At 39.7% G+C, this 7,804-nt stretch overlaps 1 protein-coding gene across 1 annotated transcript in view; it reads right to left on the reverse strand.

Annotated features, from left to right (window-relative positions):
* The window catches only part of KLHL4 (kelch-like family member 4), a 153,449-nt gene that overhangs the window by 75,601 nt on the left and 70,044 nt on the right, over window positions 1-7,804 (reverse strand). The window lies entirely within an intron of this gene.

The raw sequence follows: 7,804 nt of genomic DNA on the forward strand, positions 1-7,804 counted from the left end.
GCTCCTGGAACAGCTGAGTGTCTTGATCCAGAATACAATGGATTTCTGGATTCCCTTCAAAGTCCCCAGCTGTAAACCCTCTAATCCTCCAAACATAACTTTATATTTGTTTCAGAGTTCCAACACTATCTCATGAGCCCTCTTGGCCCAGTGTTCTGTGTTGTTGTTGACCAAGCTCTGACGGAATTTAGGATTTAATTTTAGGCTTATTTCCTTTTTTTGTCTGCTTGTCCTGCCCCACAATCGCCGTTCAGGCCTTTTTATTAGTGGTAAGCAGTTCAGGGCTGGCTGTGGCCGTTTGCTTTTAAATGGAAACTGACTCTTTAAATTTCGAGGAGATCTGTGTGCATGTGTAGTAGAACCCTCCGAGGGTGGGGCTGGGGTGTCCACTCGCTCAGGCACACCTATAGTCACCCAAATGGAGGTGCGCAGACAGCAAGGGAACAATGAACAGATATCAAAAGAAAAGAATGTCCACACCTTTATTTTAGTGGTTCTGCCAGACATCTGTGGCTGTTCCGATCCTTCTCCCATGTGGTCTCACCCAAGATGGCAGCTCCTGGAACAGCTGAGTGTCCCGGACTAGAAAGCAATAGATTTCTTGCTTCTGCCAAAATCCCCCAGCTCCATGCCTTCCAACCTTCTAAATATTCCTTTATATGTGGTTCAGAGTTCTGGGACCATCTCCTGAACCTGCTTGGTTGGGTATTCTGTGTTGTTGCTGGCAGAGCATTACTGCACTTCCTCCCGATCTGCCCTCTTGCAACATTAAGTCATACCTATCGATAATTCCACAGAATGCCAAAATATTAAATGCACCAATTAGGAGACAGAGAGTGGTAGAATGGATAAGAAAACAGAAACCTTCAATATATTGTTTGCAAAAGACACACCATACAAAGACAAAAAAATAACAATAATAAAGGTTAAAAGTTAAAGGATAGACAAAAATATACCAAGCTAGTTGCAATAAAAAACAAGCACGAGTAGCAACACTAATCTCTGATAAATTAAACTTCAAGGCAAACACCAGCATAAGAGATAAAGAAGGAAACTATCTCATGATTAAAGGGTCAATTGAACAAGATGACATAATCATAATAAATGTCTATGCTCCCAATGATATAGCACCAAGATATATGAAGCAAACCATTTTAGAATTGAATGAACAAATACACAAATCTACAATAATAATGGGACATTTCAACACACGAATCAGCCAACTTGACCTCATACATGTGTACAGAGCATGCAACCCAACAGTAGCACAATACACATTCTTTTCCAGGGCACATGAAACATTCTCCAGAATAGACCATGTGTTAGGACACAAAACAAGCATTTATAAATTTACAAACATCAAAATACTACTAAGAAAAAAAAAATACTACAAAGCATCTTCTCAAACCAAAAAGCTATAAAATGAATCATCAACAAGAGGAAGACTAGGAAATAAAGTCAAATACATGGAAACAGAATTAACACCCTGCTTAAAAGCTACTGGGTCAAAGAAGAAATAAAATGTGAACTCACAAAGGTCCTAGAAACAAATCTGAATGAAAACACAGCATACCAGAATCTTTGGGACACTTCAAAAGCAGTACTGAAAGGACAATTTATTGCAACAAATGTGCACATCCAAAAAGAGGAAAAAAACAATATTAAAACATTAACACAGCATTTCCAACAGTTAAAAACAGACCAACAAAGTGAGCCTACAGTCATGAGAAGAAAAGAAATAATAAAGATTAGAGCAGAAATAAATGAGATAGAAAACATAAAAACTATAGAAAGAATCAACAGGACAAGAAGCTGGTTCTTTGAAAGGATTAATAAAATTGACAAACCATTGGCAAACCTAACCAAAGAAAAGTGGGAGAAGACACAAACAGCATGCAGAAGAAACCACATGGATTATTTCACAACAGAACCAATGGAAATCAAAAGGATAATAACAGAATACTATGAAGAGTTGTACTGCAACAAATTTGAAAACTTAGACGAGACAGACACATTTTTAGAAAAATATGACCTATGTAAATGTACACAGAAAGAAGTAGAAAACTTGAACAGATCCATAAAAAATGAAGTTGATCAAGTCATCAAAAAACTGCCAACTAAAAAAAGTACTGCTCCATTTGGCTGCACTCGTGAGTTTTCCTAAACATTCAGGGAAGAGCTGTCACCAATTCTACTCAAATTATTCCAGAATATAGAGGAGGATGGAACACTTTCTAATACATTATATGAAGCAAACATAATCCTCATAACAAAATCAGGGAAGTACATCACTAAGAAAGAAAAGTATAGACCAGTAGCCCTCAAACATACAACCAAAAATTCTCAACAAAATCCTAACCAACAGAATTCAACAACATATCAAAAAACTAATACATCATGACCAAGTGGTTTTCATATCAGAGATGCAAGGATGGTTCAATATTAGAAAAACAATCAGTGTAATCTTCCATATAAATAAAAAAAGTGAAATGAACCACATGATCATACTAATTGATGCAGAAAATGCATTTAATAAAATCCAACATCCTTTCCTGATAAAAACACTCAATAAAGTCAGAATTGAAGGGAAATCCCTCAGCATTATTAAGAGCATATATACAAAACCAGCAGCCACCATTGCTTTCAATGGAGAGAAACTGAAAGCCTTACCTTTACGAACAGGAACCAGACGAGGATGCCCTTTGTCACCACTCATATTCTATATTGTGTTAGAAGTCTTAGCGAGAGCTATGAGGCAAGATAGGGAAATTAAAGGCATCCAAATTGGCAAAGAGGAAGTAAACCTCTCTCCTTTTGCAGACGATATGATCCTATACATAGAAGACCCCAAAGACTCAGCAAAACACACACACACACACACACACACACACACACAAACTACTGGACCTCATTGGACGATTCAGCATAGTGGCAGGGTACAAAATCAATGTACAAAAATTAAGTGGATTCCACTGTACTGATAATGACAGCACTGAAAAGGAAATTAAGAAATCAATACCATTTACAATAGCCATCCAAAGGATGACATATTTAGGAATAAATATTACCAGAGAAACAAAGGACCTATACAAAGAAAACTACAAAAACTACTACAAGAAACCAAAAGAGACCTAGTCTAATGGAAGGCTACACCATGCTTCTGGATAGGAAGAATTACCTTTGTGAAAATGTCAATAGTACCCACAGCAATCTACACATACAATGCAATCCCAATCCAGATTCCAAACACATTCTTCAAAGAGATTGAAAAAAAAAAAAAAAATTACAAACTTTATATGAAAAGGAAAGAGACCCAGGATCAGCAAAGCACTACTTAAGAAGAACAGAGCTGGGAGCCTCTTACTCCCTGATTTCAAAATTTACTACAAGGCTTGTTATTGTTGTTAAGTGCCGTCGAGTCGGTTCCGACCCATAGCGACCCTGTACAGGGTTTCCGAGGGTGTAAATCTTTACGGGAGTAGAAAGCCTCATCTTTCTCCCGCGGAGCAGCTGGTAGTTTCAAACCGCTGACCTTAAGGTTTGCAGCCCGATTCGTAACCACTACACTACCAGAGCTCCTAGAGTGGTCAAAACAGCCTGGTATGGGTACAGTGAAAGACACATAGATCAATGGAACAGAATTGAGAATCCAGAAATTAACCCATCCACATACAGCCAAATGAATTTTGACAAAGGGACTAAGTATGTTGCATGGGGAGGAGATAGTCTCTTCAACAGATGGTGCTGGCAGAAAAAGAAATCTATATGCAAAAGACTGAAACGAGACCTTTTCCTCATTCCATATACAAAATCCAACTCAGCATAGATCATAGACCTAATGTGAATCCCAGATTTATAAAGATCATCAATGAAAAACTAGGGAAATGTTTAATGGTTCTCACACAGGGCACACACAGACTACCAAACATTGTGGAAAATTGCACAAACAAAAGAAAACAAAATAGACCATCGGGACATACTAAAAATTAGAAACATATGTGCATCAAAAGACTTCACCCAAAGAGTAAAGAGGGAACCCATAGAATTAGAAAAAATATTTTGCAACGACATATCAGCCAAGGGACTTATTTCAAAAATATATAGGAAACTACAACATCTCTACAAGAAAAGACAAATAACCATATTAAAAAACAGGAACAGGACATGAACAGACACTTAACCAAGGAAGACATTCTGGCAGCTAACAAACATGTTAGAAATGTTCATTAGTATCATTAGCCATTAGAGAGAAGCAGATCAAAACAACAATCATCTCACACCAGCAATTACAGTGAAGTTCAAAAAATCAGGGGACAAATGCAGGCGACAATGTGGAGAGACGGGGACCCTCCTACATTGCCGGTGGGATTCCAAAATGGATCAGCCACTCTGGAAACATTATGGCACTTCCTCAGAAAGTTGGAAATAGAAATAACTTATGATACAGCAAATCGTCTACTTGGTATATATCCACAAGAAATACAAGTCATAACACTAGTAGATATATGCACACCAATGTTCATAGAAGCACTATGCACAATAGCAAAAAGATGGAGATAGCCTAAGTGCCCATCAATGAAAGAATGGATAAGCAAAGTGTAGTATATACACACAATGGAATACTATGCTACCTTGAAATATAACAAGGAAGCTGTAAGCCACCACATAATATGGATGAACCTTGAGGACATTATGCTGAGTAAAATTACTCTGTCACTAAAGGAGATATATTGCATAAGACCATAACTGTTAAATCTTAAGAAAATGTATGCACACTAAAAGGAAGAAAAAAGGAAAAATTATTTATTGGTTACCGGGGGCAATGTGGGGGGTTGGGGGAGAGAGGGGATAGTAGAGCACAGGATAGACACATCACAGTTCACGGTTGGGGTGGGCAATACAAAAGAAATGTAAGAGGGCTCAGAGAACTAGGTAGATAGGAGAACACTTAGGCAGGTTTGCATGGGCTAAACAGGACAAAGGTGAATAGTGATGTATGTTCAACTTTGGATCAAAAGGGCTCTAAGATAAAGGAATTCAGGCATAGTATGAATGGATAAAAGATGAGAAATAATGTTAAGATGTTTGACTGTCTTATGAATATTTGTTTCCCTTGCCTACTATTGTAAAGTAGACATTTGAGGGGGACAGAAAGGAATATCCGGGTACACGATAATAGGAATACCTAAAAGGGGTGCTAGAACTTGCCCAGTGAAAGAGGCTTCTTGCAGAGCCTTTGTAGGGTATAAGACCCTAGGTGGATTCCCAGTCCCCATCTAGAACCTTCTGAGATGGGAAATTCCCACTTGAAAGAAAAGCAGACTAGCCTGGAGCAGCTAGAGGAACAGACGATATTTATTTTTTAAATTTTTTATTGTGAATTATATGATAGTTTACATGGGAGAACATTAGTTTTACATTCATTCTATCGTAAATTGTTTCACTGCATGGTTAAAATCCCCTCCATGCATCATCAACCAACCAAAGGGTATATACCCTGCAAGCCTGCCTCCTACACTACGTCCCCAACCAGCCAGTCTTCAGCACACAGTCGCTATCCCTCTCTGCATCTCAAGTCCGCAGCTGGTCCATCGCTCCACGTCATTGTCTCTGCCTCCATCTCAGGCATCAGTGCTTCTCTGGGTAGGGTTCTACTCTCGGCTCTTCTCCGTTGATGGTCCTAGGGACATCGGCTCCTAAACTGGAAAGTTAATCACTCCCTTCCTTGCTATAAAACGTCTACCTTTACATTTCCAACCCTCATAATCAGTCCTGATAACAATTATTCACTATTGTATCACAAGAGACCCATCTGCATTTCATTTCATCAGCTCCAGCTAGACAGATTGGATACTACTCACTGGAGATTCTACCTTCCTCCAGGCCCTCTGGCTCTAGGTTCCCTCTTGAAAGCTTGTAAGCCAGTCACTTCTTGCCTTTGTAGTCCTCCTGCCCCATTTTGGGTAGCCAATGTCCAAGTTGCCCATCCCTGTCTACTCTGTGTGGAGGGGGTGGGAATGATTCTTGCTGTAAGGATTTGTTCCCTCTTTTGAGCTACTGCATCCATAGATGTAGGCCAAGTTCATCAAATTGTATCAGATTACTGTTTTTTTCCTCTTCTTTCTTCTTCTGGTTGAGCTCTGATCATCCAGTCATTGAAGCCAGGTCAAGTGGGTTTATCTGCAACTGTGGGTGTTCTTGTGCATATGCCCTCTCTTCTTATTAGCTGCATGCTTCACTCTCCACTCTCCACATTGTTGGGCTTACCTCGCCACTTCATTGCTGTTTTTCCCTCATTTCCCCTTATCTGTGAGGAGCCTGGTCACCAATCAGAGCTTGTATTCCCATTGAGTCTTATTCTTAGAAGGGGGTTTGCACTGAGGGGACCCGACCACTTGCATTGATGTTTGCTGGGCAAGCAACTTGTTTGTTCTTGTAGTAACAGTCCATCTGCCTCTATTGTTTTGTAATTTTTCTGTAGGTCTTTCTTTCAAGAACAATCTTCTGTTCTTGTAGCCACTCCAGGCTGGTCTCCTCGTCCTTTGAAGTGAAAATTTCCCATCTCTGGAGATCTGGATATGGTTCAGGCTTCTACCTATAGTCTTGCATATTGCAGAGGCTCTGCAGGAATCCTCCTTCACTAGGAACTTGTAGCCCCATTTTATGTATTCCAACCATTTATAGGCAGAAGACAGACTTACAAGCGTTCTATGGTGATATTTCTGAATATTCCTTTCTATCCCCCTCCAGTGTCTATTTTATACTATAATGCAAGGAAAACCAAGACTCAAAAGACAACCAAGCATCTTAACATTACTCCCCCCTTTTCCCCATTCCAACCATGTCTCAATCTCTGTATCCCAGAGCCCTGTATTTCCAAGGTTGTGCATGCATCATTCTTTACCTCTGTTCCACTTAGCCCATTCAGACATGCCTAATTGTTCTCCCATCTGCTTTGTTCTTCCATTCTCCTCTCCCTTCTTGTATATTGCCCCCTCCCCATCACCCAAACGTTCCTGTTTCTAATCCCTGCCCTGTGCTTCACCTTCCCCTCCCTCCCCTCGCCCACCCCCAACTTCCCAGCACTCAACAAAGAAATCCCCCTCCCCTCTTTAGTATGGTATTTTTTCTTAGTCTTTTACAGTAGTGGTCCTATGCAGTATTTCTCTTTTTGTGACTGACTAATTACACTCAACATAATGTTCTCAAGGTTCATCCATGTTATGCAGTGGCTTGTCGCTTCCTTGTTATTCTTAAAGGTAGCATAATATTCCATTGTGCGTATGCACCACAGTTTGTTTATCTATTCTTCAGTTGATGGGTACTTTGGCTGCCTCCATCTTTTTGCTATTGTAAATAGTACTGCTGTGAACATTGGTGTGCATATATCTTCTCGGACTGTGGCTCATTTCCCTTGTGGGTAAATACCAAGTAGAGGAATTGCTGGATCATAAGGTATTTCTATTTTCAACCTTCTCAGGAAACGCCATATTGCTTTCCAGAGAGGCTGGATCCTTTTGCAGTCCCACAAGAAATTCAGGAGTGTCCCAGTCTCTCCACATCCCCGCCAGCAATTATTGTCCTCCACATTTCTGATCTTTGCTGTTATTGTTGGTGTGAGATGATATCTCATTGTTGTTTTGATTTGCATCTCTCTAATGGTTAGTGATCATGAACATTTTTTAATACGTTTGTTGGCTGCCCGGATCTCTTCCTTAGTGAAGTGTCTGTTCATATCCTGTGCCCACTTTTTAATTGGGTTATTTGTCTTTTTCTTGTAGAGGTGTTGTAGTTTCCTGTATAT

The sequence above is a fragment of the Chrysochloris asiatica genome, unplaced genomic scaffold (assembly GCF_000296735.1).
Source record: "Chrysochloris asiatica unplaced genomic scaffold, ChrAsi1.0 scaffold00167, whole genome shotgun sequence".
Lineage (NCBI taxonomy): Eukaryota > Metazoa > Chordata > Mammalia > Afrosoricida > Chrysochloridae > Chrysochloris > Chrysochloris asiatica.